Raw genomic sequence first — 22,451 nt, 5'->3', positions numbered from 1 at the left:
AGGGTAAAAACATTTTCGTGAGTTCAAGACAACTATTAGTGAGTACTTGAAAGGAAAATGTACTTTTTGGATGAAGTCTCACTATGACACAAGTAAACAGGTGCGCCGACTGTACAAAGACAGCATTCCAGCGTCTTAACCTTAAACTAAAGGTTGTTCTGAGTAATATTACTATAGTACTATACTGAATAGTCCGGCAACCAGTGTTAAATAGGAAATTTTGCCTAAATTAAAGCAACAGCAGCCACCAGCAGACTCAGAGGGTCTCAACAGGAGATAGAGAACCATGTGTTCCTGCTCCGAAGAGAACTGATGACGGACAGAGAGATCCTTCAGGTTCGGTCAACAGTACCTCAGTAAAGAAGCTGGAAAGTGTTTGACATCAGTGACGCCATCATTCTGACAGACTCCTGTGGTCTATGACAGAAACACCCAAACTGCTTCTGCTCAGTCAGCAGCACTCACTCTGACATCTGGATGAGCTGGCGTTTGTCACACATTCACAGAATTCACACAAGCATGCAGGCCCTCACACACGGCTGCTCCCACAGCGCGCGCACACACACACACACACACACGCGCAGGCACGCTAACACGCACGCAGGCACGCTAACACGCACGCACACGGCTCTGCCCCTCACTGGTTCAACTACGTCATCCTCGAATCTAAAAATAGAGCTGGAGATTAGGCCACTAGGCTGCACGTTTGACAGCACCACTTTTATATCAACACTGTCACAACTGGTAGTAAAGAGAATAAGCTGTACATTAATCCCCACCAGTGTGGTTGTACACATAACGTTTGAATAATCTGTGAGAGGGTGTTTCGTCCTGGTTTAGTCCAATCGGCGACGGCCCGTCTGAGGCTTGAGCTCGCATCATCACAATTAATTTTCTTTTTTCCCCAACTGGGCAGGATGAACTGCTTTCACAGTCTTTAAATAGATCACATTTTGTTTGTCGATTCAAAACTTCATTATTGAATAAAAACAAATAATGACTCCTGTCAATTTTTTCCAGCTGGAAAAAAAACAGAATTATGAGCACGGGCTTTGCTTCATGATTGATTGACAGCACTGCTTCATTTGCTTTGTAAAAATATTCTAATCTACTTGTTGGACATTGTTTTTCTCCAGCTGGGGGACTCAGAACGTAGGAGAGCTTAGAACTGCAGATCACCCGCTAAGCCTGGAACAACAGCAGACTTTCACCAAAAAATAAACTGTCACAACGATATCACTGTCACTGCGATAGAATTTCAACAACATAATTATGTAATACCGCCATGCAAATTCATCTTCAAACAGTGCTATTATGTGTAGTGAGGTGGAGTCGGACAACAACTGTACAAAAACAACAATACACTGTTAACTGATAGATAACTGCTCTAAATCATGATTGTAGGACTACTGATACGTCGTCAATATTTACATTTTACACCTCAACAACTGTGGACCAAATTTCCTCTAAATTGCCATTGACATCCACGAAGACTCAAGGATGACTCAGGAGACTTTGTGGTCAAAGGTCAAGACCAGTGTTAACTCGTGTGTGACATGCTCACAACCACAAGTCAGTATTCCTAGTAGAAATATCAGTTCTCAGGCAGACCGGTGTGGTGCCATCTCTCTGACAGCCGTGGACCAGAGACGATGATACATGCAGGATACGAAGCTTCTGCCACACATACGTCAGGGCCAGGATACAAACACATCCTTCTGCTGGAGCTTTGGATGGATATCTTCTCAAAAATTAGTGTACAAGCACAACATTAAGCCAATGAAATGTACAACCATATCACAACGAATTTAGCAGATCCAAAACACTGGCGCAGGGCAGCACAGGGGTGCAGTGGTCAGCACTGTGGCCCCCCAGCAAGAAGGTTCTGGGTTTGAGCCCCGGCTGGAGCATGGGGTCTTTCTGTGTGAGTCTCCATGTTCTCCCTGTTCCTGCTGGGTTCTCTCTGGTACTCCAGCTTCCTCCCACAGTCCAAAGACATCAAGAGGGGACCAGGTTAATCCAGACTCTAAATTGACCGTGAGGCGTGGCTGGGAGAGCCAATGGTTGTCTGTCTCTATGTGTTGGCCCTGCAATGGACTGGTGACCTGTCCAGGGGGAAGGCTCCACCCCCCAGCTCCCTTCACAGGATAAGCAGTAGAAAATGGATAGATGGATGGATGGATGGAAAAACCGGTGCCAACAGCTTAATTTTAGGGTTTCATTTTTCATGGAAGTCCTTCCTGGAGCAACACCATGAGCTACTCTGACTGGAATGCTAGTTAGAGAGCAACGCAGCATCAGCTGAGATGCGTCCAGGTTCTGCCTGCAGGCTGTAGCTGATACACTGGACTAACAACATTACAGCCTTGTACACAACATCCAGTAAAACAGTCATCATCAACCTGTTTCCTTTCAAATAAAAATGATCGAAGGTTACCTAGGCAACAAACACTTGTAATAACTCTACTTCACATTTCATCACTCATTTATGTGCAAATATGATTGATAAGATTCCAGAAACACTGAAATTAATGGCTGCAAACCCTCGTCTCAACAGCTCGGAGCAACAGGGTACAAAGACTCCTTGTTCCTTTCATCATCCGTTTCGTCTTTGTCCACCTGTTCAACGTCTCTGTATTCTCTCTCTTTGAGACGACTCCGGATTCTGTCAGCAGTCATAATGGTCATAATCACATGACCCATCTGCATCGGCCCTCTTCTGCTCTAGGAGATGTATCACAGGTCTCCATATCCAGCGTGGCGCTAATGTGGCACATGACTGACCTTCAGGGAGCTCGTCAGTCATGAGCTCACCTCTACGGGAGGATCTGGAGGGTCACAGCACAACAGCTGGACAGACGTCTGTCTTTGACGGCTCCACGGAGGACATCTCTGCAGTGGTGAGGCTCAAGTCTGGAATCATGTACGTTTATTTCAAATGACCCCCCTGAATTGTTAGCCACACTGATGCCTGCATCTCTGATTTCTACATTGAGTCGGTTCTGGTTGCACTGAGTTGGAAATTCTCGGTTGATAACCATCGTCTCAATGCTGCACACAACTGCGTTCTTAGCTAAAATTGGGGTATGAATGTGGGGTGAAAAGATTTCCTTCCAACTGTAATAACCTGTTCAGAGTTTTGTCTTTAAGAGCTCAGACCATTTGGAAGTCGTTCCCTTGTTATCCAGCTGAGTTCAGGTCATTCAATCTTAGCTCAACTTGATTGTTTTGAAAAGTCACAGCTCTAGAGCCCATGTCACCAATGCTGCCGCAGCGCACAGCAGACCAACTTCAGCCGACTGGCATTGTGGTATCATGATCACATCATGGCAGCCTGGCCAGGAAAATAAAGTCTGACTTTCCCAATCAAGACACACAATTATTGGTTCATCAAGAGCAAACCAGGGGGCCAGCAGCACCCCCCCCCCCATCTCACCCTTCTGTTCTAAAGCTGTGAATGAGTAGAGCTGGGTATCACCACTGACCTCCCGATACGATACGATTTCGATACACTGGGTCCCGTGTCGATACGATTTCCGATACGATTTCCGATACGATTCGATACGATACGATACGATACTTTAGTTACAATACCAACTTTGCTTTGGTAATGGAAGAGATTCTCAAAGGACTAATGCTGTAAATTCAATTGGAAAAGTAACCCTCTAACCTGCTGCATACTTAAATATTAATATTTACACTGAGAACTGACCATTAAACAATAGTTATACAACATCATGCACTTTTTATTTAAAATATATGACCGTCATTCAAAACAAAAGGGCAACTTAGACCTCCACAAACCGTCACCAGCTCAGCAGGATGACTCGCGGTGTGGCGAGCTTCAATTGCCCGCGTTTGTAACACGTGGGACATGAGGGACCAGTGACTGTCAGTGTACTGAGGGGTGATGGTCAAGTAGGAATCCGTAGCTCTGCTTGTCCAGCTGTCACAAGTGATGGCAACTCTCTCTGCCGATTTCATTGCAATTGCGACGCTGTTTTTAACTTCTCTGTACATCTTTGGGATTGTGACTTGACTCAGTTGTTTCCGTGTCGGTAGCACATAGCGTGGTTCCAGTGTGGACGGGGGTCTGAAGCCTACATTTTCTACCACACAGGATGGTCTGAGGTCCTTGCAGATAAAACTTGCCAGAGCCGAAGTGATGTTCTCTGCACATGGAGGCGTGGATGGAAACTTCATCCCAAATTCTTTCTCCAGCGAGGGTTGTTGCAGTGACTTGTAGTTTCCTTGTTGCTGAGTGTCCTCTGGGTGATGCCTCATCAAATGGCTCCAGAGATTAGTAGTATTTCCGTTGTACTTAACCTCTACTTTGCACATTTTGCGCACAGCATTATTTTTGTCAAGTTGGGCGCCGTTTTCTTGCTTCTTAAAGCCGAAGTGCTGCCAGACATCGACTCTTAAATTTGCCAGAGATTACAGTTGCGCTTCCGCCATCTTGTTGTTCTCTGATCGGAGGCACATGGCCCGAATCTTGCGAGATCTGATAATCTGACTGCAGTAACGTTGCACTACGCACTAAATCACGCGAGACTAAAGGGGCAAACAAAAACAAAAAAATAAACGGGTAAAATCTAATGCATTTTAAAAGATCGATACTGGGATTTATGTATCGATAATCTTTCCTAAAAATGTATATCGATAAAATATCGGTATATAGACATTTTTAACCCACCTCTATGAATGAGTGTGTGAAAGTTACTCTCCTAACTCAACAAATTTCTTATTTCAAGGTAGTTGAAGCTCCCAAGCAATGTGAGCCTCAACACTGAACTGAACACAATGAGTGGTTACTCAAAAATGTGGGTTTCATATACGAGGAAAATAAGCTGATAAATGCTATCAGCCCAGTGTTTGTGAGCTCAGAGACGGTTTATGGAGCCTGCAGATCAAACGCCTGCAGAAATAGTACTTTAATAACGATCATCACTCCAGACATGATGGCAGCGTGTCAACACACACTGCTGCCGAGAGAAGCGAGCGCACAATTATTTGTTGACTTAAACAACTTTCTCCTAGTAGCTGGAGTCTGAATCCAACCATCTGGCTTTTGAATCACTCCTGCTAGCAAGGGTGAGACTCTACTGAGCAGCTGAGCACTGCTTTCTAGCTCCCACCACCAAATGATCTCCAGATCAGCTTCCGCGCCAATCCACATAACATTTCCATGTTGCATAAACACTAAAAGAGAGAGACATCGTGTTTCAAACAAACCGAGCTGTGCAAGAGGGAGCCTGGAGCGGCCAGGAATGGAAATACTGTTATCATTGTTTCACGTCTGGTCCCCTCGTCTCCAAGTCAACCGCACAAGCTTGAATTATTACAATATTTTGTTTGCCAACAAAATACATCAGTATATATCTCACTCATGTATTTAAAAGCATTTTATGTGTTGCTAAGTGACAGTTGCTAACAATGATCCAAGATCCCACCGGCCTCTGATCAAGGCGATGCGATAGCCAATAAAAACACCCCCTCCTTGTCGCTCCATCCATGTCTACGGTGCCCAGCTACTGCCCATGAAGCTTCATCACTAGCAGATAAATGACCCTTGACCTTTTCTCTCTCTGTTGCTCTCAACATTTCGGAGGAATCTAAAGCCGTTTAAAAAAAAAAAAAAACACTAAACCCCGCAAAGAGAAAACAAACTGTTAGAAATGGATAGTTTGGGCTTTATTCTGGAATCCAGGAGTGAATGTGGTCGTTCCTGCGTGAATTCCAGGCAATCAGCTGGACCACAGCTCCACTTCACCTGCTCATCGTGTCATCTGGCAGAATCAACTAGCTTCTTCTGGATCAGACGAGAGGTTTGATTCATCCTGAACCCAGTCTGATACTTGGTGCTGCCAAAGACACCTTCAGTGCCAAAAAAGGATCCACCAGGATTCTGAGAATACTGGCCTCCACTAGACTCAGTCCAACCATGAGAACAGGTTTCACATGGTCTGGTATATTTACTGACAACAGAGGGTGTCTTCTGGGTGTCAAATGAGGAGAGCCTGCCAACACTTGCCACAGCTATTTGATTTAGGAAACCCTGCTTGAACGCTACTTCTTCCACCGTTCATAGCAGCAGTTAAGGAATTCCCAAAACTATGCAGCCATAAACACAGCATCTGAACCACAAGAACCTACAGCTTTTATTACAACATGAAAATTCTGATGGAGTGCTTTGTATGCTGTTGTTCATTTACAAAGTTCAACACCAGAATGTGCTGTGGGACGGCGGCACATATCTGGTTACTCCTGCACTCCATCCTTCCCAGAGAGGTAGGAAGTGTAATCTGAGACTGTATGCAAACACAGACGAGTCTTCACGGCTTAGTCATGACCGATAAAGAATGGAGGCACGAAGGAGAGAAGGTGAATCTAGACGGGCAGAGAGGATGCTACACGTGGGTGTTTATGTAACTGAAAAAGAAGAAAATTAAACCCTGAATAGGACTCAGGACCCTGTTACGACACGAGCAGCTGACTGATGCAGCCACGTCTGACCAGCTCTGAACTCAGTCCTTTGCCTTGTGCTTATCTGAAATGATGATGGACATAAAAGTATAAACACCAGATCTAAGATATACAGGAAAGACTGACCTTCAAGGCCACACGTTCATGTAGAGGCATACCCATGTGTCACTCTAGCAGGTCATGGGAAACCACACTGACACATCCCTCGTTCACATGTTAATAACAAAGCCAACACTTAAACAAGCAGCAAGAAGTCCAGTGTGTGATTTTGGCGAGGTCCATGAACATCAATATTTTGGTGATAATATTATATAATAGGTGTTCCCTGTGGCAATGTTAACTTTCTTTTCTTTTTGTTTTAAAAAGAGACACCAAGCTCAGACTCTGAGGCACAGCTTGTTGTACATAGTTTTACAAAACTTTACAACTGAGCTCAAACATGTCAGAGATATGAATAAATGTAATAAATGATACGAGTAATTTCTGGCTATCTGGAGCTGCAGCACCTACCATTAATTGATTAATCTTCCAGTCTATAAAAAAAAACGGAACTTGAAACGTCACTTGAGCTTATCTTGCAAGCGGCACATTACTGATCTTTTTCCAGGACAGTAACACGCTCACACGGCTGCCATTTTCTTTCACTTTTGTCTGACGACTTCTGTTTGAAGGCCAGGGAGGAACGTTTGCATACATCCTGCAATTACCTGTTCAAAGTGCCATCTTTATGAGCTCATTAGACCATTTTGAAGAAATGGTTACAGACATGAATAACAGACCATTTTGAAGAAGTTCCCTTGTTATCCAGCAGAGGTGCGAAAAGTTCCTTCAGCTTGTCCTTTGACGCACACATAGACGAGGCTGATGTTGCTTTATCGCGTAAATGGAGGACAACAGTGAGCAGAGATGTCCTGATTGGACGATCACGGCACCACAACATCTGAGAAGCTGCCGCGCAAAAATATTTCAGATTCTTCACTTCATGTGTTAGCGTTACTGAACTCAACCGGCCCCGAAACGCAAGTTTGTAAATGCAAATAGCAAGATTCCACACTGGAGCCCCGATGCTGATCTGCACGATGACCACAACGACAACAAGTGGACCAGGCACTCTGCAAGTCACCGCCACATGTTATTCATGTCTGTATCTGTGACCGCCATCCTAATACTGATGCACTGGCACTCACGCGGCACCTGTACTGGCACTCACGCGGCACCTGTACTGGCACTCACGCGGCACCTGTACTGGCACTCACGCGGCACCTGTACTGGCACTCACGCGGCACCTGTACTGGCACTCACGCGGCACCTGTACTGGCACTCACGCGGCACCTGTACTGGCACTCACGCGGCACCTTTACTGGCACTCGCGCGGCACATTGCCAGAGTCATGGAGAAAGGTGGCTGCAGAGAGATGTGCAGGACAGCACATGTACCAGCACACCACAGATTAGCACACAACCTTATTTGTTGAAAGGCTTATGTCAGTCAACTGTGCTAGCAGCCAGTACCAACGTTTTATACTCCGACTACATTTCATGGTAGTTCACATAAGTAATGAAATAACACTACAACAGCAAAATCTGTTCGGTTTTTTTCAGTAAGCTCTGCTGCTGCTGGCACTGAAGTCACAACAAGTAAGATGGAGGCAGACAACAGCAACATCCAAGACAAACAAAGACCCAGAGAGACCCAGTTGACCCCTGGGCCGTTGATACTTGTAAACAGACATGTCTCCATGGTGAGCCTGTGTGGTGTCCGTCCCCTGTGAGAAGCGTCTGCATGGCTGGGCCCATCCAGGCCAACTCGGTCCATACCAACTTGACATCTGTGCGCAGCATGTAAAGTGTAAACATCATTACTGGGATTTAAGATTGATTTGAGTTGCAGACACGTTTGAAGTATTTAGTTAAAAAGTGTAGAATGTATCAGTAATTTCTGCACCCCTGCTGCACAGGGGTCTTGCAGTAAGAATACACAGCGAACCGTCTTGTGTTGCTCGTGATCTGCACATATCTAAGCTCACTGCCAATGGAAGGTGGAGCCAATAAATAACCACAACTAGTTCGGTCATTGACTGAGGGTTGTTCCCTTTCCTGCCTAAAGATGAAAGCCAGTCGAGTTGATGAGGAGTCAACGATGTGGATGTACATGTATTCTCGCCACATTTACTCAACACCTCCATCTGGCACCAGTAACTGTAATTTTTAAAGAATTTGAAATTTCATGATCAGTATTTTGTGACAAGACCAAAGAATCCATCAGCCAAGCCTCGGGGTGACATGCCACAGTGAGCTCCAGCCAGCACGAGCCACAATCCCCTCACATCCACACTTGCTCTCTCTAATCTGTGCATGGGCTCAGAGGTGGCCAGCAGCTCAACAAGTAGCGGGATTGTGAGATGAGGGAGTCGACAGAATCGGCAGCTCCATCTCCGCTGCAAGTATGACTGGCTACCTTTTCTACCAAGAGCTGCAGGTACTAGAGCTCAGACTCAGCCAGTCTGTCTGTCTGCACTCCAGCAGCTGCACTGAGCTACTTTACGACACTGAGCCACAACAAGGTTATATCATGAACAGACAGGAAAGGGGGTGGGGGTACCTGATGGGACAGTGTGGAGCAGGTATACAAACAGCAGCAGGGCAGAGGCTGATCCACAGGGTGTACGGCACTGAAAGCAATTATTCATCTGAGCAGCATTACTGCAACATTCTCATATTCATTGTTTAGCAAAGTCACCATTGGGGTTGGGCGTGTCTACCAAACTGGCACACAATGTCCACGGTGAAACATCGCCGATGAATGATGACATCATTGTTTTTTGGAGGAAACATAAGCAGCTTGGTTGAAAAACGCACACCACCAGCAACCTGCCGAATCGAAACGCAGCTGCTGATTAGGGGTGATGGAAAAAATCAATTATTAATAAATCCCGATTATGTTATGGAAGTGCATTACTTGATTATTAAACTTTCAAAAATCAATTATTTTTTGCATTATTTTATTTTGAGAAAATCATACCCTGCAGTCAATGGGAGTTGAACGTTTCACGCGTGCAGCAGCGGCCGGAGCGAGACAGCGAGTGAGCGGCAAAATGAGTGATGAAGAACCGGCAGCAATTAGCAACCAACCAGTCCACCCAGGTCCATCTGGGCTCAAAGTGAGAGGGGGGAATCATTTTGGCTTTCATGGAAGGAGCTCTAAACGTGTCGACAGAACACACGCCGTCTGTCGACATTGTCAGACTAAACTGAAGTACTGCGGCAATACGAGCAGCTTGAGGGCTCACGCCTCCCGCGTTCACCCGGAGGACGCTGCGCGGCGTAAAGACGACCACGTGAGGCCCGTAGCTTTGCCGAATCAACGTACTCTCCACGAGATGACAAAACTATCCCTGGGCTCCGAGCGAGCAAAAAGAAAAAAAAATCACTACGTCAATATCTTATTTCATTGCAAAAGATTTGAGACCATACTGGGTTGTGGAAACAAAGGCTCCCACGACATGGTGTACAACATGGAGCCAAGGTACACGTTACCATCCCGGAGCTTTTTTTCTTCTTCTTTTTTTTCCACACACACACACACACACACACACACACACACACACACACAAGTCAATTTCAACTCTTTACAGTGGGACAAAGATTTTAGTGCAAGAGTCCCTCAAGTCCGCTCCCAGGGTAGCAATTACATGTGAGATATGGAGCTCCAACTCTGAGGGGACATAAATCCTCAAACAGAGATGACTTTCAAATCAGGGTGTAAGATGGAAGTGGGCTCAGAGGCAATGATTGTCGACCATCGGCGACAGCATCAACAATCGGCCCAACACGAGCACCTCTCCATTCAATCTTGGAGTAGGAAGTCTATGTTGATGTCTCAAATACTTTTGGTTCAATTTAATGGAGGAGGCCATGCCTGTACTTTCATCCCGAGTGAAATCCCCCAACAAAGTTCTAAACGTGTGCCAAAGTCGAATAAGGTTTTGATCAAGAAGACGGTAGCGTGGGGACATGAGGCGGTGGCTTTCATCCCAGCTTCCCGTTGCTCAATCATTTCAGCTCCCCTGTGCAAGTTCTACTAAACAGTTGAGTTCATCCAAAACCAGAGGAAGGTCGGCCTTCCTGTGTGAGCGGAGCAGGAGGACGGTGAGTGAACACCCACACGGAGCCATGAGCAGGCACATGGCTGTACACAGGAAAGCAGGAAATTAATCTCCCACACATAAAACAAGGTGCAGACAGACAGTTTGGAATGATTCCTCGACTCTCAACAAACTCAAGAAAAATCCAACACGGTTTAGGAGGAGAGGAAGACAATGCACTGTGAAACACACTGACAAATCATAAATACCTGGAAGAACATTCTGCCATGAACCAAGGCAAGATTGATGACAGGTAACATCAGCTGATGAAGAAGGAAATTCTCTCTCAAACATATTTCAAACTCTTAAAATGTTCTGATGAATGCACTGGGATTAGCTGGACAATGAAACCCAGGAAGTAAGTATGTAGCCGTAAGCCTGTTGGTCGCCAACTGTCATGTATTCACATTGATGAAAGAGCTCACAAAATGGCCTAGCGCCCCGGCAACATGTCGCCCAACCCTCCGTCACAGAGGGAGAGAACTGAGTGGGATGCACGCAGACCTCACGGATTCAGAAAGCCGCTGAAAGTCAGATAGACAGGAAGAGTTCTTTCTCCAGAGAATTGAGTAATTAGATGAGGTGTGACACTCGACTTCAGATTAGTCCAGTCTTTTCTTTTGCTGGTGTAGTTAAATTGAAAATGGTGTCTGGTAAACAACATGATACAAAAATGGATCATTTCTTGCTTTATCAGATACAGATACAGATTAAGGACTGCCCCTTACACTACTCATATGTCATCTCTGAGCCTGAGACTCTCCTGGTCACCCTCTCCATTAACAGGAGTACCCAAAACTTCCTTTGTCTATACCTACTGTGCCCCAAATTTCCCATTTCTGCATCAGTGTCCTTTCTTACCCAGAGTAAAGAACTGTCAGCCCGTCACAGCAACCGTTGCCGTGAAGTATGGAGCGTGAACTCTGAAGCCACGCCCCAAAGGAAGAGTGAAAAGGAGACGAGGCCTGTGTCAGGTTTTCCCCCCCACACACTTTCTTCTGTGAAAGAATATTCCGTAGGCTTGTTCCTCCATCAAGCCTGTCAGAGAAGAATTCCTCTCTTGTCCAGTAAACAGGTAACAAGGCCCGGGGGCGCCTCCAAACACAAACCGAGAATCAATGTGAAATATGATGTGGCCTCTGGAGGGACGGGCGGTTCAGTGGAGTGACTTGGGAGAGAGGTTCAGATGCTTCTTGAAGCCCGATCATGGCTTTTAGCAACAAAAATGGAGGTTTCAATCAATCAATCAGCTTGCTGCTTGCCAACACCCCCCAGAGCTCTCACCTCTTACAAGCCCGGACAGTTTATTATTTATGTGGATTCCAAATACAGAGCTTCAACAGTTCCGCAAATGAGGGTACATTTCAGTGCAGAGAGAAAGTGCATGACTGGTAGTTGTTAGCACAAGCTGAGACAAATGAGACAAAGTCATGTGACCAAAGGTTAACTGAGGTCTTTTTCACTGGGTCTTCTGCAAAGGTGAAAGGGAATATTTAGACATGACGTTACAGATTTTAACATGGAGTGTTAAAAATTTTGAAATAAGGTGGATTCAGAAAAGTGACGTCAGAAAGACGGCAGCTGAGGATCAGTGCAGTGTGGTAAAAGTCAGTGTAAGGACCTCTGAAAGCAGCTCCAGGAGAGTCAAAGGAAGAGAACACAGGGGCATCATTAAGGAACCATCCAGTGAAAGCAGATTAAATACAGCTGGGTGGTCCACGCCTTGTTCTGGAGCGCTACCTCCACACAGTCACGGTGAGGATGAAAATCCATAACCAAACATAAAGCCTCTGATATCTGGCTGTAAATCTGAGCAATATAAAAGTATGTGTCCCAGGGAATGATAACAAGGAATTCACAGCATTTATGATTCCAATAATGGAATTATAGCCAGTTTTGTGTTTGTTTCTTTCAGCAGCATCTCAGCTAAAGAACCTAGACAGACGTCACCAGTGTGAAAGGTTTTAACAGTACAGGACGACAAGGAATGTTTTTCAAGGGTTTAGAGAGGGAGAGAGACAGCATCAAGAGTGAATTTGTACAAGTTTAAATTCAGCCTCGGAAGAAGCACAGCAAACGCACCATCCCCCCGCAGAACATGGCCGGTCTGAAGAAGACACCAAAGGCAACGCAGCTAAAGCTCAAGCGAGTGAAAGACCAGACAAGCTAGCAGCTAATTTATGGAGGTCACGTTTCTGGACAGCTTCCAAAATGGAGCCTTCACTTGGCCATGACTGAAATGTACAACATAAAGGTTAAATTACTTCTTGTTGAAAAAACTAATTTAAAAATGCTAAATACAGAAAAGTGAAATGAAACATTATTGGGATGCAGTATTTTAGTATTAGCACTCTTTGAACTTTTCCAAAAACTAGAGCTGAACAATTTAATGAAATTTCATCAAACTTGCAATATGGCCTATACATCCAAATTGCAGGAGGTTCATTATTCTATAAATGCAAAATAAAAAAATACAATTCCTATCAAAGTACCATGATGCTGCAGAGGTATCCCAGCATGCAAATGGTGGTCCTGAGACTACAGTACAGAAAAAACATTTCAACCCATTTTTCAATCACAGTGTGAATACTTTAGTATCAATGAAGATCATTTCAATTTGATGTGTTTTCAAAATCGAAATAGATGGAAGCAGCTGACTCGCCCGACAAAAACATCTGACTCTTGCTGCGGAACGCTCCGCGCTAACTCTGCTGTTTAAGAGTGAGCCTCATGTTGACGACAGGAAAATGAAGGTGAGCACAAAGTCCCACTTGCCCACAGTCATTCTGACACCGTCTCTGAAGTGTTGATGAGACCGGAGACGTGACACATCGCATACAGGGGACAATTCATGAGTCACTCACATGCCAACAGTGGTGCCACAGCACTTCCTTCACAAGTAAACTGGGAAAATAAGCAGTCGCACATGCAACAATAAGCTTGTGCGAGAACCTTCTATTCGCAACTGTGCTAATTTGGACCTTGATAATCAGTGTCATTCATCACACACACACACACACAGAACAGCAAGATTGTCCAGCTCTGCTGAAGCGTTCAAGGGTCAGCAGCCCGGCAAAATGTAAACAGTCTCCTTGGCCCTGCCTCAGGAATGGATGTGTCATACTGACCTACTTCTGACCTGCCAGGTAGACGAACCAGCCAAGGAGTAAAGTATTTCATCCTGCTGCGAGAAGTCACCAAAGCACGTGGAACAGTGCCACGCTCGTAAGCCCAAAACACAACCTTGAGCAGCGGCTTTGGTATTACTGCTCTAAATCTCATCTGCACGAAGCCCAAAAACCGACATTTTTGGTGCCTTATTGGTTTTCTAAAAACAGTAAGTGGCTGGCTTTTATGGCCGTCCATCGTCCATCTGAAGCAACACTCAGGAAGATGCTGATGATCGTGACCTCATTCAGGACCCATGAAGACGGCGAGCTGTTAGATTTCATTGCAGCACGCGGCCGCCGCAGAACACCTCACCCAACGGCATGACAAGTACTGTCGCTGGGGCATCATACAATTTCCATCTTCAGTCCAGCCCTCCTCAGTCGCGATCACCCTGGAAGGGCCAACTTCAATACAGCCCTTTCAGAAAATATTGATGCCATTTTTAATAATACAGTGAGAAGCTGCCATGCCATTGAGAGAATCAAGCAGGAAAAAAAATCTATTTCAAATACAAAAGATACAACAAGGTTTTGTGATAGACCTGGGTTTAATGATCAAAGCTGATCAGAACCAACGAATAACCGCATCTACTGAAGTCACGTGACCCGGCAGTTACAGCTGATTAAAGCTGTTCCAACTGCACAAAAACCCAGGTTTAAGAGGGTGTTAGTGGGTATTTTGGCCAACAGGTTGAGCTTCAGTTAGAAATTTCAACCCAGCTCTTAGCAAGTGTGAAGTCATTCATACATACAACATTACAATTTCATCCAGCCAACAATGGGGTATCATTATATCAGCTTTCATTGTGCCAGGCTGAGCTCGTGTTAAATACCTAGAGGCTATTTCACATTAGCTGCGACTGTAAACCACAATCATCCCCTGATCATAATAGTTTGTCCTGGTTTAACCAAGTTACCTTCGTGGAGGTTTTGGGAGAGTAAAGGTACCGTAGGGTTTTAGCCATTAGAGTCTTTGCTACTGTGAAGCAAATTATTCAAAGACAAATGGGCACAAGAGACGACATGGTAATAAACTCTGTATTAAGAACAGTTCTGTTCACTGATGGCCCACAGAACTAAAAAAGACAATGTTTTGGTTAGTTTGCCATTAATATATTCACTGATAATTAACTAGTCTTGAGAATGGCAACAGTGAGCTGATTTTGTTCTGACCAGGGTCATCCCTATCAAGTGAACCTCAGCTGGGTGAGATTCCTTGGGCCTGATGGCTCTGAGGGCGATCCGCTTTGAGAATCTACACAGCAGTTTACTGCCAAGAGAAGCGAATCCTTGCAGCCAGCTGGTACGGCTGGTACTGAGAAACAGTGCAACAACCAGAACAGACATGGAACCAGAAATCAATACTCAGGCAACTGTAATGCCGTTAGCTTCTTGTTGCAGACATCTGTCCTTTTAAGGAGGTGCTGCAGACTCGACCATGTGTGGGGATGTTTGTTTGACATCAACAGAGCCAGCGAGCTTGAGATGAGTCAGCCACAGCAACGGACCTCTGGGCAAAACCTGACAGTTGGGATCCATCCAGCCCCTCATGACACATCAAGAGCTGCCTTCAGAGGACTCCCCCACCCCCCCTCCCCCCCATCCTTTCATCGAGGCTCTGGAGCCAAATCCACTGCACTTTGTGGCCTCGTGGGGGGGGTTCAAGCTTGACAGGACCTCACTCTCATCCTCTGACAGACAGCCGCAAGGAGTCAAAGTGACTCATCTTTTTCCCCTTCCACTTTCCACCTTCAATCCACGGATTAAAAGGATGGCGGCCCCACTCTGACAAAATATATGTGGGTGAAAACACCCTCAACCGTTTTAATATCATCCTGTTCATTTCAAACTGAGCTGACTCAGCATCTGTCCGACGACATGGGCGCTAACGCTGTTCAAGGACATGTTGCCTCTTATAATGGGACTTGTCCCCAAACGAGTAGTTATGGCCACACAGAGCTATTAGAGTACAACAAAAATAGAGTAAAATGGAAAGAGATCTTACTTTTGGGATTATACACACATCTGGAAATAAAAAGGGAGGCATCCCAAAAATACTGCCCCACAACTATGCTGCAATTGTTCCAGCTCAAGTCAGTGCCACGTTTGGATGGGAAAGACGTGAACTATTTCTTTAGTTGGTTGGTCCTTTATGGGCTTCCTGCTGGAACATGGAGAGATGCAAAGACTGACTTGAGGAAGCTTTCAGAAAAAGGAGGCCAACTGATTAGAAGAACACGAGGTGACCAGAGAACGTCCGTCTGAAGTCAGTCACTCCACACCAGCATTGAGGACTGCTGGAGACCACTGGATGAGCTAGTCGTGCATCAGCTCAGTAACAGCTAGCCGACAGTGTTGCGAGCCCTGTTGTGCGACGCCTCAGAGTGGATCAGTCCCAGCTGCAGACATCTGCGTCTGCGTTTCCACCAGAATATGCAGCAACACGACCCAACGCCGTCAGGTTTACTCAGACGTCTCCAGAAAGTTCCAGTTCTCACTCAGGCAACTCACCCAGACCCCCTGCTGTGATGAAAGGTGTCCCAAGACGGAAGGAGCCAAAATGGTGGAGGGGTGGCTCTTCAGCGCTCCAGTTCACCCTCCCACACAGAGACAGTCAAAGAGCAGGTTTTAAAGCGAGAGCTGGTGATTTTGTTTGTGCGAAACAAACTAATCCTGGAGGATATTTCTTCACACCAGTGTTAGAGTTTACTCACTTGAATCATTCCAAAGACAATATTTGCTCAGTGCGACACCATATTCATGCATGCCGAAACCTCATGTATGGATCGGGATCTTTTCAAAAGTGCGTCTTACTAATCATAGGTAGTGTAATATTTATTTAGTATTACTGTTGGGAGCAGTCAACGAGGCTGGTTATCCCAGTGAGGGTAAGTGTGTCGAAGCTTGCCCTTATTTATATCTCTACGGCCTCACTTGTGCTCCACCAGAGTGCCGAGCTGATAGACCCAAACCCTTGGAATGAGTGTCACTCTAAATAAAAGGGTCGGGGTTACGTGGCTGAACTGCGGCGGGCAGATGCTGCTACACGTATCTTCTGTCCAGAAAGCCAGCGCGCAGCCTTCTCCAGTTCCGGGTCAGAGACCGAGCAGACACCCTTCTACTGCTCTGCTCCACGTCCTCCAACTCTGCAGAGATACCACAGAGAGCTTCACACACCCTCCAACCTGCCCAGCAACACCCAGTGACCGATCCCACGTCTAGAAGAGGACCTGCTACTATCACAGAGGACAAGAGCAAAAGGTCAATATCGCTGATGAGCATTCTTTGTCCAGGACTTCGCTCCCTCATCCAGCCCCAGACTGACTTTCTGCTGCTGTGCTAACACACTGCTGATCTGGGTCATCATCTGGAGTGATGGAGGGCTCTGTTATTATAGCAGGGGACAGTGTGCAGCCAGTCGCCACCAACACATTCAACAGAAGCATGAACACCCACAGAGGAGAGTCTGAGTCACTCAGAGGTAAATTCCTGCTGCTTTGAACATGGCAGTGTGCACATTAAACACAAGGAAGCTGGAAGCTCCTTCCAGAATGAGAGAATTCATCCCCAGAGGGAACAGACGACCACACTGCTGCCAGGGCAGAGCAGATGACTCCCACTCCAACACTGCTGGAACCGGTGTGTTGTTCTTTTTGGATTAATCAGCGCAGAAGATCACATCCATGTAAAATCAGAATAGATTACGTAACAGAGAGACAATCCCAGTGAACCGCAGGTATTCACTTCAGTCGCGTCCGTGTAGTTACAGGTTGTGAAACCTCCAGCTCGTCAGCAGGCTCATATCTACTCATGTCATGTGGATATGCATCGGCAGCAAGACTCCATAAGCTACCCCAGGAAACGAGCGAACACGGACCTCGGAGTTTGACTTCACTTGAGCTAATCTGGAGTGAATAATGCCGCCATCCACTCAGGAACCGGCTAGCAGCTAAATGAAGTGCCTCTTAAACAGCACAGGCAGATGACCACTGATGCATCGTTACAACAGTGCAGATAAGAACTGTCGGATTTATAGTAGGACCTTGCAATTAAACAGTTAGTGGCTCTATTAAAGTCACCGGAGCGTGACATTCCCAAACGTGCCGAGGTGCAGTCCGCGGATCCCTGGGAGACGTTTCAAAATGCACCGAGTGTGTCAAGCGCCCAGCAGCAGTATCTCCTCTCACCTCGGAATCCCGTGTGACTATAATCCACTTATGTATGGCGGGAATGAAGCCATGTCGGACTGGGAGAACGTCTTTCCGCGAAGAATCCACAGTCTTCCACTATTTAGACGGGAAGGCTCGCCGAGGCCAGGCGAGGGAGCCGCACCGTCCAGGAGAAGGCGCAACTTGAAACTGACAGAGAGAGATCGGTCGAAACCATAGCTCAACACGGAGGGGGGACGGATTAGGCTATAAATAACAACACCGAGCCGAACTATCGGAGGTTGATTTGTGTCATTATAATTTATGACTAAACAACAATTACGAAAAATATGAGGTTTCAGAGTTCCACAAAATGTTATAAAGCTCGCAAATCAACAACATTCATTTGAAAAAAATAGGCGCTGAAACCCCCACTACTCTTCTGAGCCATCCTGCTTGTTTTAGCTCGCTTTAATCCGATTGGTCTCTTCCGCCGTGACGTAGCACGGCTGCTGCCTTCAACAAATCAAGTGGGATTTTCACATGGCAATCATTGTTTTCGTATGTATTATTAATATGAGTGTTTACACATTTATTATTATTATTGTTATTATTATCACTTCTGCCACTGAAACCATTCAAATATGAAAATGTTCAGCTCTGGAGCTACATTGTGTGTCTACAATTCACACTTTTTATCAAACAATAGAAGCAGACAGAGAAATCCAAAAAGTACTCTTAGAATTTCCCTCTCTTTCTTCTCACAGCTTTCTTTCAGCGGAAATTTCCTTCATAAATGTTTGGCTCTCTTAGCCCACAGCATTCTCGTATCATTTCCAGGAGGAAATTGCCTTTCCGAGTTGATTCCAAATAGATACCAGCTTTATAGATAGCTGCATGAGCTTCGTCAATTACCATTTTGAAAATAAAAACTGTGTAAGAGCAGCCAAAAATGATTTCAAAATTATGCTTGCCATGAAATGGGAGCCTTTCAAAACCAGTTCCAAAGTGGGGCAGAGGCTGAATGCGCGCTCCTGATTTTACAGAGTTGCTGATCAGTTTAATTGCCTTAAGAGTGTGATGCAATGAGTTCCATCAGTGTTTCGGACAATTTCTGTATCAGGAAATACAAGGAGCCTTGAAACATAGCCTTCTAACTGGTTCTGTGACATGAAGTATGCTCACATTCCCAGTCAGTTTCTTGTGTCTGACAACTCTTTCACCAAAGGAATCTTGAAAAATACAATTCCCACTGAATCCTGGAACCCACGTGTTGGTTTTCTAAGAAAGCCTAGACATGGATTGAGGAAGTGGATTTGAGGGGCTGAAGCTTGCCTTGGTGGAAAGCCACGTAAGATTACAACTTGGGAAAATTACAAGTTTCAGACAAATGCTTTCAAATGGCAGGACATCGCATGGTCCAAAGTATGGCTGCTACCCACAGACAGAAATATGCATCACTGTGCACTGCTTTGTTCTGCTTTAATCTCAGCACAATCACCCGAATTCTCGTGCTAGAAAACAGGAAGATGAATGATGGAGCGATCCAAATTAACGACTTAATTCTGTAACGATTATCCAAACCGTGCTGGCTGTTTGGAGGGAAGAGGTCAATGACACGCAGGCCCACCACACCATCGCAGTCACTGCTGCTTCAAAACAGTGCAACTGTTTCAGGTCAAGTCCAACCACTCTTTTTTCTCTGGATACGTGAGCAGAATGCTTTGTTTAGTCCATGCAGGGAGGAGGAACCGCTCTGGCACTATCAGCTTAGTGTACATTACAAAGTCCATCTCTCCCTCTTGAGCATCCAGTTAGGTGGACACCTAGACAGATAGGCCCGGCCTGGGTGGCTGACAGCCCACAGAGACTCAGGACATTAATCCTACAAAGATTTGTGCTTCTACTTGTCCACCGTCAAGTGGAAGGATCAGTGCTTCCTCTCATCTTTCATTTATACGTTCAGCAGCTGCTAACTAGCAACAGCACTCGTCATCAGCAGCCATAACCAGTCAGAACGAACTGTCCACAGCCAACCCTTTAATGTTAGACTAGCAAACGGTCGCATCAATTAGATAAAATAAGTACGGATTAAATGTCTAAACACCAACCTTCCCACCCTAAAGATACCCGAAGGGGCAAATAAACACAAATGATCCAGCAATCAACTCATTCTAACGATGCAAATAGAAATAAACAATCCAACAACCAAACTCACGAAGGAAGAGTGATGCTTTGTGTGACATTTGACGACAACCTCACGTCACTTTCTAAGAACCGGGACTGTTCAAGGTCCCTTGGGCTGGAAGAACTTCACTGTCAGACTGACAGATATGTTTTTTTTTCATAGTTCGATGCATCAAGTATTGTCAAACAGTAAGCTGTCAGACAGGATACACATGGGTGAAATGTTGTTTGCCTCAAATAAATACTACAGTGGGCTGCCTGTCAACCTGAGTTCAGCACCCCTGAACAGCCACATCTCCTATGTCTTTAATCAAAGTGAAAACCATTAAAGTAAAGTAACCTGTTCCTGTCTGGGACACTGCATCAGGGTGGGCGCAGCAGCATTGTTCTGTGGCTGAGTAAAGCTCACCCCTGTATACTGTCAGTCACATTACTGTTGCTGCAGGCTGGCTACAGAGGATGGGTTTGTTCTGAACGTCACACAACCTGCATGAAATCACGACTTCCACAATCAGAAGCCAGTCTGGTCCAGCCCAGTGTAAGAGAGCCTCATGACAGAACTTTCAAGTTAGCAGAGGGAAGTTGCCATCTCATTTGGAAGTGTCTGGTGCAGGACGCCTCCTCTTGACAGCGCCAGAATGTCAGCACAAACACAAATTCTACATACTGTGAAACGCAGTAAGATTTACTGCAACAAGCCTAATAAACATCGTGGGAACTTGTTTGGCAAGTGCTTGAACGTTCATTATATGTTTCCACGACCACAAGGACATTTTGCGCACGAGGACTCCGAACAAGCTGTCCTAATTTGGATTTGCACAGATTTGCTAATTAAACAAACCACCGGGGGACCGAAATGAGAGAGAGAATGAGAAGATTAGGAGTTAGAAGTGGAATGGCTGCTGCCTCAACGGCATTCACAATACACCAGAGAGAGTTTCAACACATTATCAAACCATCCATAATCGCACGAAGCACCTTGGTTCCCACCACGCTTCTCATGGCTGCTGGGGTTTGTTTGGAAGGTGACTGAAGCATACAGACAAAGGATTGTCTACCTATTGTAAGACGGGCTGCACACATTCCCAACATAACAAAGGAACAACACATGATGTCATCCCTGAAATCTTCACAGGCATCTGTCAGATCACATGATCAAATACTGCACGCAGAGTTCATTCATTCGCTTGCTGAGGGAACAGATGAAAGGTGAGAATGAGAGAACATACTTACTGTGCTGAGGGAAGACGGCGGAAGACAGGAAATTCTCCTGGTTTGGATTTGTCCTCTTTCTATTTGCCTCCCTCCCTCCCTTTCCCCTTGTCTTTCTGTCTCTCCTCCCTCCTTCTTCCTTCCTCTTCTCACCACAGCAAGATGCTGCCTGGACCAGTGCTTGTTGTCATGGTTACCAAGTCTAGGGGGGGATGCTCACGTGACTGGAAATCCATGAGCGCTGATTGGTCAGACACATTGATGTGGGGAGGGAGGGGCAGGAGAGAGGGGAGTGGGGAGTGTCACACACCCACCGGCTCAGGGCTCCTCACTCAGCCTGAAACACACACAGACACAATGGGCCGGTGACTGACGGGGAGCTGCACGGCTCTCCAGGATTCTGTTGGACTGACTGACTTCACAACTGCTGCCTCGCTGATGCGCTCCACCCCGGGATGCTGTCAGGAGCCAAAACACCTCAACTGTCACAAGACATACATGTGCACCTGTATGTGACTGCTGACGTGCTGCTGTCCACAGTTCAGCCTCCGCCTCAGGGCCAGCAGGTGTCTATTCATAGCCCTGCAGAGAGCAGACAGACGCTACAGTAACTCTCTGAACTGTGTGTGAAGGGACGTACAACACAGAGGCAAACTGTTCCTGCCCCTGCTGATAAGATGATGTAAAAAGATTGCTGCACTGTGCTGCTTGAACAGAACAAAAAACAAAAAACCAACAGAAATGTGGCTCCCACACCATTTTGCCATAATCACATAATGGTACACACCCATGTTGTCAAGCAGTTTACAAGTGAGTTACAGACTCGCACACTGAGGAAAAACTTGGCAGCAGTGAAAGCAGCATCTGAGTGGAAGAGAGGCAATAAAAGGTTTCAGTGAGAGAGGGCCGGCTGCTCTACCCCGCTTGAGGAAAAGAGGGTTCGTCAGTTCCCAACGATGACGTGAGTGATCATGATCCAAACTAGTTGTGTAAGCATTTGGGATTATTGCTCCAGACAGTCCTGCCAGAGAAAAGGAATGTTCTGGAGAATAAAGTCTTTTTCTCCTGAGATTATGTCATGTGTTGCCTTTATTATGTACTGAA

At 45.8% G+C, this 22,451-nt stretch overlaps 1 protein-coding gene across 5 annotated transcripts in view; it reads right to left on the bottom strand.

The window, feature by feature from the left end:
* mical3a (microtubule associated monooxygenase, calponin and LIM domain containing 3a) overlaps window positions 1–18,333 on the bottom strand; it is a 65,895-nt gene extending 47,562 nt beyond the window's left edge. For 2 of the 5 annotated variants that reach the window (XM_086208149.1, XM_086208147.1), the window contains exon 1: window positions 17,988–18,333. The gene's annotated coding sequence lies outside the window, so the exon portion shown is untranslated. The remainder of the gene's footprint in view (window positions 1–17,987) is intronic. The other 3 variants (XM_086208148.1, XM_086208150.1, XM_086208151.1) reach the window with 3 other exon arrangements.
* Between the last annotated feature and the right edge of the window lie 4,118 nt (window positions 18,334–22,451).

The sequence above is a fragment of the Aulostomus chinensis genome, chromosome 7, assembly GCF_037954235.1.
Source record: "Aulostomus chinensis isolate RoL2024-O1b breed Wild chromosome 7, RoL_Achi_v1.0, whole genome shotgun sequence".
NCBI lineage: Eukaryota > Metazoa > Chordata > Actinopteri > Syngnathiformes > Aulostomidae > Aulostomus > Aulostomus chinensis.
This window is presented reverse-complemented; position numbering and strand designations above follow the sequence as displayed.